Raw genomic sequence first — 10,506 nt, 5'->3', positions numbered from 1 at the left:
GAGAGAGAGAGAGAGAGAGAGAGAGAGAGAGAGAGAGAGAGAGAGAGGGGGAGAGAGAGAGAGCTGTTGAATAATGTGCTTAGGTTTTGGACTAAGATCTTTTTTCACATCTGGCAGAATGAAACCTTTTATAAATGAGGCAGTTCCCCTATTTTTGCCGTTTGGAAGGGCAGCAAAGAAGAGGCCCCTGTTTAGTTGTCCTCCTATGTCTTTTACACTATAAAATCTGCTGCAAAAGCAGATTGCTCTCCTAGCATATTTGGCTGTATCAAAGCCTTGATCACACTGCATATAATGAAATCATCGATATGTACTCATTACATAGTTCATTCTTGATAACACATTTAATCATTTTATCCTTAGTAGAATGTGCATCTATTTTATATTTATTATTCTCAGATGTTTGTGGGTTTGAATTATGGTTACAACTTGCTACAAAGTCAGACTGTTTTTTGTTATATATGCCGTATTGAATATGCCAAGCCTCAGAGTGTAATAAGCTCTTTGATTGTGGCCTGTACTAGCCAGCAGTTTATCTCTTTAACTCAAAACCTGAGAGATGATAATACTTCCTCTTCCCTTGCCTTCTCCTCCCAAGTTCCCTTGATCTCTTTAGCCTTGGACTATGGTAGCTGCTGGTATAACTTAAGTTTGTGTTTGAAAAAATTTGTTCTTCCATTGTCTTGTAGTATATTGAGACCGTGAAGCTCTTTTCTCAGCAGGCAATAGGTCAGATTCATTTTATTCCAGATTTTTGATTTTGCTTCAGACTAGGGCTTTTTGCTTTGGTTTAAAACTTGGTAACTAAATACAGTTTGAAACATATTTTCACTTCAGTACTTTTGGGGCATAAGAACATGGATCTCCTCATTCAGAATCCTTCCTTGACTCATAAATTTTTTAAAAGGTAAGGTTCTTGATGGTATGATTAGGGAGTCAGTCAAGCACATCTGAGCTTATGTAGTGTACAAAACATCATACTAGAATGCTGTTTGCTTGGCCAGATCTCTCATAATTAAGGGACTGATTTGACAGGATTAATGTTACTATGCAGAGCTTGTAGTGGAAGGAGGGCTGTACTCATAGTCAGGAGATATCTGGGCTCAAGCTGTGTGATTATGGGCAAGTCTCTTAATCTCTTTAAACCTTAGTTTTCTCATCTATAAAACCAGGATTATGATACCACTAGTGCATTCCCCACAGGTCTCTTGTGAAAAACCAAGTGATAGTATATGAAAAGTACTTCACAAATCTAAAACTCTTTGTTGTTGCTGTAAGCTATTGATGAGAATGGCAGATGTAAATTTTTCTTTACTTTAAAAATCTTAAAACTGAACTGTTTTAAGAGTGGGAAATTGGTTAAGAAGCAAGATTTTTCTCACATCTTCCTGATTTCTTTTGTAGCAAATAGAAAGCCCTCCTTGATTAATATTACAGCCTGTTGTGTTCATTCTCAGCCTTTTTTAGTGAATTTAAGAAAGGAGTAAGCTTTGATAGTGTTCTCAGTTGACTAGGGCTTGGTGCTAAATACTCCAAGGTCTGGGTCTCTCACTTATTGCACTTATGAAGTAGCAGTGGATTGAGTATGGGTACTGGAGTCAGGAAGACCTGAGTTCAAATATGACCTCAGACACTTACTATCTGTGTGATCCTGGGCAAGTCACTTAACCCTGTTTGCTTGAGATTTCTCATCTGTAAAATGAGCTGGAAAAGGAAATGGCAACCTACTTCAGTATCTTTTCCAAGAAAACGCGCAAACCAGTTCACAAAGAGTTGGACAGGACTGAACAACAATATTAATAAGCAGTGTTGAACATATTTGCTTCAGAGTATATGTAATTTCTATTTCTGAAGGACTAGTAAATAATCTAGTCGATACTAAATACAAATAATAGTACTGCCGTACTTATAATTTCAGAGGTGTATACTAACCATCAGTCTGTTGCTTTATTTTGGAAAGGCTAAAATGTCCGTTTTTGGCAAATTAAATTTTCATTTTTACCTGTGTTTCCTTCCATTCTTTTTTTTTTTTGAGGCATTTGGGGTTAAGTGACTTTTCCAGGGTCACCCAGCTAGTTATTATCTAAGGCTACATTTGAACTCAGGTCCCCCTTCTATCTACTTTGCCACCTAGCTGCCACTGGCTTTATTTATTCATTCATTCATTCATTCATTTATAGCTCTGTTTCTTTCTAAATCCTTAAGTGAGGCTGGATAAAACAGTCTTTATGGTTGCTGTTCATCCCATAATCATTTAGAGACCAGTGGGCAGTGTGAGAATGTATGTATCTGTTTTAAAGATAAATTATATACTTCCATTGATTGGAAACTATGTGCCTATGGAATCTTGAAAAAATATCCTGTTACTGTTTCCTAGGCAAGTTGTGATTCTTGGTATTTTAATGTGTTTGGCATTTATTTTTAAAAATTTGTTCAGTTGTGTCTGACTCTTCATGACCCCATTTTCTTGGCAAAGATAATGAAGTGGTTTGCCATTTCCTTCTCCAGAGCTCATTTACAAATGAGGAAATTGAGGCAAACAGGATTAAGTAACTAGTCTAGGGTCACACAACTAGTAAGTGTCAGAGGCTAGATTTGAACTCAGGTCTTCCTGTCTCCAGTACCAATGCTTGTATCTACTGTGCCATCTACTTGCCCATATTTTTAAAATGTTTCTACTTTTTATTTATTTTTTTATTTATAAATGTTATACTTATTGTATATAAAATATAAAAATTATTTATTTGTAAATATTATACTTATTGTACAATAAATCTTTCAGACTTTTTGTTCTAAACAGACAACTTCAAAAGAATGAGAAATTAAGAATTTGTAGTGGTTATTTGCAAAACTTTGAAAGTGATTGGTAACATACACAGCATATACATTCAGGTTAGAAGACAATATGTTGTACTGTTTAGTTATCAGAGACATCATGGTGTAGTGGATAAAGAGTCAGCCTCAGTCAGGAAGACCTGGGTTCAAGTTCTGTCTCTGATTCAAGCTGTGGAAAAGGGGGGATGAGGTGGCGATCTTCGTTTTTAAAGCGAGTTCCCTTATCTGAAATTCTCCCGTGTCAATGAATTCAGTCTCTATCCCTATGATTCATTATGAAAAGCTTAAATGGAGTGTTTAATTTTTTAAAAGGGACTTGCCATTTTTATTTTGGTTTTCCTTTTATCTAAGATTTATATGAAAGAGAAATAATTTTTAAAGACATTGTAAAGTATACTTAGACAAGACAGTGCTGTGTAGACCAGCAATTCTTTTATTATATTAAAAAAAATGCAGTGGCTGAATGGAGCCCCCACCTTTTTTTTTTTTTTGTGCTTAAAATGAAATTATAGTAATGATTATTCTGAGAGATACCTTAGTCAACATTAATGAAAGAAAGGTATTTTGATGTAGCTAGGAGAACACTGAATGTACTTGGGGTTCTCTTTTTTTTTAGGTGAGTGTTCACAGGAGCTTGGGCTAAACCAAAGTGACCTATGAAGATTGCTTGCCCAGAGCTCCTTCTTTCCCAGCTATTTCATTCTGAAGTCAAATATGAAATTATTTTTGTCTTATCTGTTTATTATCCTCTGTTCTTTTTTTTAAATAGCTGAAGGTCAATTTTTGTTTTTAAATATAATTATTTCTGTTAGACTTTTCCCAGGTGACTTAGTGTATATCTTATTTCTTTATCATTGCTTAGCATTTATCCAGTTTTTGCCAGTGTATCATTTTGACTATTTCAAGAATATCTTTGGTTCTTCCTGTTGCTCAGTTGTTCTTCAGTTGACCATAACCTATGTATCTAGAGAGAAAAAGTGTCCTTTTATTCCTTGAATTTGCTATTTTACCCCAAGTGAAAGAAGCTGAACTTCTGCCTTTCATGGTAAAACCAAGATTTGTTTCCTTTACTTTAGGGTAGACTGGTGAACAATTTTTCTTCCTCTGATGATTTTGTTCTAAACAGCAAAGCCTGTGACAGGCAGTGCAAATGTGAGGTCTTCATTTAGCTGGTGATGGTAAATTATGTAGATTTAATTTTAGGGAATGTTTTGTGTCCTCCGATGAATTACCATGCATACACTCAACTCAGCTAATTGAGATCTAATAGCCAAATGCAGTGTGTGCATGATAATTCAGTGGAACATAAGTACACAACATTCATTTTCACAAAGTTCCACTATAATTTGGATGTCCCGAGTAGGGGATTGTACTTTCATTTAATTCATCTAGTACTAGATCTGATTGAAATTAAATTTTTACACGTTGACAAGACAAAAATCTGATCCAATAGCACTTTCTGAGAGGTTTTTTTTTTTTTGGTTAAACTTTTGTATTCTGATGGGCAATTTATGGAATCTATATGGGTTTTGTTTGGATAGTTGGGATGTTTGAGGAGGGAGTAATAAAAGTTAATGGAAAAGGCATATAGTTTTTGTTAGGACTTCTGGATTGACTGTGTTAGCTAGAATAAAAGCAATGTTATGTAAATTAAGAATCTTCAAGGAAAGGTACTTGATTAATTTTAAATGTGTGTATTTCTTTTAATAGTCTTACTTTTTGTTTTAATGGCTTAATAATTGTAAATTGTGGATTATTAAGTACTAGAATTGCCTGTAGAGCTGATGGATGAGGTAGCCTATCTGGGAAGGAAAATACCATCCATATCTGATAGCATTTACATTTGAGTCATTCCTGCTTTCAAAATTCTAATAACAGAATGAATTTTTTTCCCTAAAAGTTTGGGTTGGACTAAGACAGTTGAGTTGGAAAGTTCTAATTGTAGCCTGTTTTTATTATCCCTCTAGTTAATCCCTTCAGTTTATATTTGAATTTGTGGTCTTAACTGTTCCACGGTAGAAATTTTTTTTTTATAATCAAACATTATTAATTATTGCATTTTTAAAAGAATTTTCCTACAGAGTGCTGACATTTCTGGTCATCTTTCAGTGTTTGTTTTTCCAAAGAAGGGTAAATGAATAAATAAAGCATTTATTAAGCATGTTGTACAAAGCACTGTGCTAAGCTCTGAGAATACAAATAAAAAAGTAAACCAGACTCTGCTCTCAAGGAGTTCACATTCTGATGGGGAAAGTTTTAGCCACAAGTCAAATGGAAAGTCAATGGTTCTTGCAGTACAGAGACAAAGCAGATATAATGCCTCTTCTTCAATATAATTTCCACTGATAAAGTTTGTCATTTTCTGATGCTGACAGTGGCAAGGAATTTGGTAACAAGAACTTTTCTTTTCTGGGTCTTCAGTAGCTGAAGCTGTTGTATCTGGAGGAGCAGTGGCCAGACTGGATCTTCAGGGTGCTGAAGTGGGAAGCAATGCTATTTATTTCTAAGGCTTTTGGGGTCAGGGTCCTGAATTTGTCTGCATTAGAATCTGAGGGAAGATGGTGGTCAAGGTAGTGCTGATGGTTTGACTTGTCTGGAACATGCTGCTTTCTGTTTCTCCTTTGGTTATCTTGCTGCCTCAGCTATAAATATATGCATTTCTTTCATTATAATTATTTTCATTGAGTTTTTAACTGATGTATTCCCTTATGCTCCAAGCCTTTATATCTTAAATGGCTATTCAGCAAACCATTGTTGACAAGATAATGATTTCTTAAACTTTTATCATTAAGAATGTTCATCTTATGTACACAGAGGCATTTAAAAGGGTTTTGGTAGATGCTGGGGAAGATGCAAATTTGAATCAACAGATATCTATTTTCTGCTATCAGTTTTTTTCTTCGTGCTTTAAAACAAACAATGTTAGGTTCATTTAACTTTCCAGAAGACTTTCTTTTGTTAAGACTTATACAACGAACATTTATTAACATCTACTTTGTGCAAGTCACCGGGCTGAATTGTTTAGCTTCTTGCGATACTTAATTTCTACAAATACTCTTGTGTTTCTTGGGAACATAGATTGTCTCCATTCTGGGGTTTAGATTTTAAATTATTAAGCAAAAAATCCAAACATCTTGTTATTCAGACTAGATTTCTACTATTTCCTAGTTTTATTTAATTTTACTAAAATGACAGCATAAGTTCTCTACATTCATTCATGGGTTTGATTTATAAAATCAGTACGTAATTTTTGTAACTGAATAGTTTTATGTACCATCTTTACCTTAAATGCTTTGTGGGAAGTTAGTACTTGAGATTGTGTTATAGTTATATCTTACATCTTTATAAACCACTTCAAAATGTTTTGCCACTTTCAAATTACATTTTATGTTATCTGAAGACTGATATTTGGTAGTGAGGAACAAATACTATCATGTTTAGTTACTTTAAAAATCTTATTCCCTTTTTTGTATCACATCTATTTCTCAATATATCATCTCCCTTACCTATCCAGCAAGAGGTCTTCTGTAACAAAGCTTAACACAGAAAGAGAGAAAGCAGTTCAGCAAGACCAAAGGAAATACAGACTGTTTGACAGTTTATACAGTTCTCCATACTTGTAGTTCTCCACATTTACTGTGGAAAGAAGGAGGAAGGCATGTTTTCTCAGCTCTTCTTAGTCCATGCTTGGTCAGTATAATCTGTGTTCAGTTTCATATTATTTCTTTCAGTTATACTGTTAGAATCACAGTATATGTTGTTTTTTTTTTTAGTTCTGCTTACTTTATTCTGTTACTTCATACTAGTCTTACTATGTTTCTCTGAATTCTTCATGATTTAACTATTCCCCAATTGATGAATGCTAACTTTTTTCCCCCTAGTTCTTTTCTAGAACAAAATTCTGTCATAAATATTTTGATGTATATACAACCTTTCTATCTTTGACTTCCTTTTGATATGTAAGTAGTAGTAGGATCTCTGTGTTAAAGGCTAAGGACATCCTAATAATATTTTTTTTAGATTGATTTTAAATTGCTTTCCAGAATGGTCAAACCACTTCACAGTGTATTAGTGTGCCAGTCTACTTATGTCTAAAGTTTCCAGCAGTTACTTATTTCTTTCTTTTGTCATCTTTGTCAGCTTGCTTATTGTGAGGTAAAACCTTTGTTTTGATTTACATTTCTTTGTTAGTATTTTTTGAAGCAGTCTTTCATATGGTTGTCAGTATTTTGCAATTCTTTTGAAAGCTATTCATTCATTCATATCCTTTGACCACTCATCTCTTTTCTCAACGAGAATCTGGATAGTTGGTATTTCAGTAAAATTCTTTACTGCTGATAGACAGTGTAAATAAAACTGATCACTTAAAACACACTGAGGCGTAGCTTTCCCCCGTAGAGGCTTGGGATGACCTTTCATATATGCCTCAATGTACGAAAGGTGATCAGCAACTATGTTCCTTTATTGTAGGGTGCTCTGACTCTTCTGTGAGGAGGAATTTTTATTTCCCCAAAGCCTTGAGATTTCTCTGAATTACCAATAATTCAAGAAATGCAAATAAAAACAACTTTGAGGTCTCACGTTATGCCTTGAAAATTGACCAAGATGATAAAAGATGAGAATTATTAACATTGGAGGGATTGTAGGTAGATAGGTACATTAATACATTGTTGGTTAAGTTGTAGATTAGTCTAAGCCTGGGATGGGGAACCTGTGGCTTCCAGGCCACTTTTGACCTTCTAAGTTCTTGGTTTAGGCTTTTTGACTGAGTCCAAGTTTTATAGAACAAATCCTTTTAATAAAGGGATTTGTTATGTGAAGTTTGGATCCAATCAAAGGGCCATACTTGAGGACCTAGAGGGCCACATGTGGTCTTGAGGCTGCAGGTTCCCCATGGTCTAAGCATTCTGTACAGCAATTTGGAATTATGCTAGAAAAGTTATTAAAATATACATACATCTCGATTCAGTGATCCGAGGTCAAAGGCTACATGTACACCAAAATATTTAGAGCAACAAAGAGCCAGGAACAGAAAGATGTCCATAGATTGAGGAATAGCTAAGCAGATTATGGCATGTGAATGTAATGGAGTATGACTGTGCTGTAAGGAATGGTGAATATGAATAATACAGAGAGGCATGAGAAGACAAAGTGAAATAAGCAGAACCAGGACAGCAAAATGTACAAGGACTATAACAATGTGAATAGAACAAAAACTCCCAGGGCCAAATACTGTGTATTTTGTAATGTACTTGACTTGTTAGCAAAAAACTTAAAATTGATATAAACCAGAAAAAAATAAAAAGGAATATATAAGGTATGACTTATACTTTTTCAAAAATCCAGTATGACTTATTTTAACAAACTATGACAAAAATGGATGTAAAACAGATGTAGCCACAATTATAACAATTACACAGACATTTTAGCAATATAAATCAATTGTGATAATGAATAATTGAAGGGGATTTTAAAAATGTGTAGTTAGGAAACTTTTAATCTCTTTGCCAATTGAAGAGAGGTAATAGTTAAAGAAAACATTTAATTTAGAATATGAGGTCATTTTTTAGATCTTATGGAGATCTTATATGGAAGATCACCTGAATTTTCCATAAGCATCTCAAACTTACCTTGTTCAAAATAGAACTCATTACCTTTTGTCATAAACTCATTCTGCAATGTAATTTCTGTATTTTTACCAAGGGAAACCATTTATTTTTTATTCACTCACATTTGTAATGGAAATCACCCTTTCTTCAAGTTACCTAGGAGTCATCTTCTATTCTTTCTATGTAGTTACCCATAATATCCAGTCAGTTATGGAGATTTGTTGATTCTATCTCTACTCTACATCCCTCTCCTCTCCATTCTCACAGCAACCCTCTTAATTTAGGTTCTCTTCACCTCTTGCCATGGATTCAACCATGAATCCAAATTGCAATGATTGCTCTTTTTGCAGGTGATTCTCAGATTTATTTGTCCAGCCTTAATATTATCCTGAGCTCCAGTCTTACATCTTGAACTGAATGGCCCACAGACACCTTAAGTTTAACATATCCAAAACCAAACTCATTACCTTTACCTACCTAGAATTTCTTTTCTATCTAGCTTCTCTATTACTGTCAAGGGTACTATCATCTTCTCAGTCCCCTGGACTCATAACCTACTTGTCATTTTGACTTCTCATTCTCTCCCATCCCCATATCTGATCTCATATCTTTGCCTAGAAAATCCCAAATCGGTTCACAAAGAGTTGGACATAACTGAAACAAAAATGTAACAACAAAAATCCTAGTTGGTTGACTATTACCATAGCTTCCTAATTGGTCTGCCTGATCTGCCCCTTCCCATGTCCTATCCATCTTCTACATAGATGCTGAATTGATAATATTCCTAAAGCACAAGGCTGACTGTATCACTTCCTTGTTCAAGAAGCTTTAATGGCTCTTTTTTCCACTAGGAGAAAATACAAACTCTTTTGGTATTTAAAGTCCTTCATTCTGGCTTCAGCCTCTTTCTAGACTGAGTTTCCCTTCTCCTTCTCTGCCTTTCCCTGTTGCAGGTCTGTTTGTTGTTCCCTGTGAAAAACACTGCATTTTCCTTATCTTTGCTTTTGCTCAGTCCATACCCTGTTCCAGGAATGTTCTCGCTCCTCACCTTCGCTGACCCCTACTTCCTATTAAGGCTTAGCTTAAGTGCCATCTCCTGCAGAAGGTCTTTCTATATTCCTCCTGTGGTTAGTTCTTCCCCATTAACTGTCCTGCTTGTTCCTTTTGCACAACATTCCATTTCCCACTTTCCTGCCTTGGCACAAACTATGCCAAAGAGCTGGAACAGATGCCCTACCTTTACCTCTGTGAATCCCTAGCTCCCTCTAATGTTCAGCTTAAATACCACTTTCTACAGGAGGGAGAAGCTGCTGTTCCCACATCCTTCCCAATTTCTTATGTTTACTGTGTATTTGGTGTATTTATTTTTATAGTATTTATTGTTCTCTCCCATGGAATGGAAGCTCCTTGGGTTCATGGACAGTTTTGTTGTAGTTTTTGTTTTTCTTTATCTCAGTTCTAGCACGTGGGAAGTACTTAGACTCTAGCCTTAGACTCTAGCCTTAATTCCTCATTGATTGATACACACTACATAAATAGTGAGCTGGGCCCAGAGTTGAACAGTGGTAAGAGAGTAGACTAGATTGCTTTTGGGAAATCTATTAATGATCCCAAGCTTTTTTATTGAAACAGAGGTCCATCTATCATCCAGTGATATTTGTCTGACAGCTATTGTGTCCAAAGAATTATAGTTGTAGGTGACCCAGAGAGGAGTGGAAAAGTGCATTGTGGATATGAGGCTACAACACATTTCACACAATGAATTATGTAGGAATAGGGGTTTAAAATATACCATCACAGACCTGGAAAAAAAATAAGAATAAAGTGAGCAGTCACACAGTGATAGTGAACAACTGGTAGAAATAGGCATGCTGCACTGATATCTAAGCAACATGAAGAGAACACATGAAGTGGAACTCTAGTGGCAAGTTTATGGGATGATATGGACTAGAACCTTTTAGGGATGTTAAGACATAGATGAGCTACAGTCTGCATACATGAGAGGGAACGAGTCACATGGATGAGATTTCAGATTCAGTAGACTCTTTGGGCTATCAGACCA

General features: G+C 35.2%; 1 protein-coding gene across 2 annotated transcripts in view; it reads left to right on the top strand.

Moving 5' to 3' along the window:
* MAGI3 (membrane associated guanylate kinase, WW and PDZ domain containing 3) overlaps positions 1–10,506 on the top strand; it is a 235,183-nt gene that overhangs the window by 1,346 nt on the left and 223,331 nt on the right. The window lies entirely within an intron of this gene.

The sequence above is a fragment of the Petaurus breviceps genome, unplaced genomic scaffold (genome assembly GCF_028583685.1).
Source record: "Petaurus breviceps papuanus isolate PSGF00001 unplaced genomic scaffold, PetGlider_PUasm1.0 186, whole genome shotgun sequence".
Classification (NCBI taxonomy): domain Eukaryota; kingdom Metazoa; phylum Chordata; class Mammalia; order Diprotodontia; family Petauridae; genus Petaurus; species Petaurus breviceps.
This window is presented reverse-complemented; position numbering and strand designations above follow the sequence as displayed.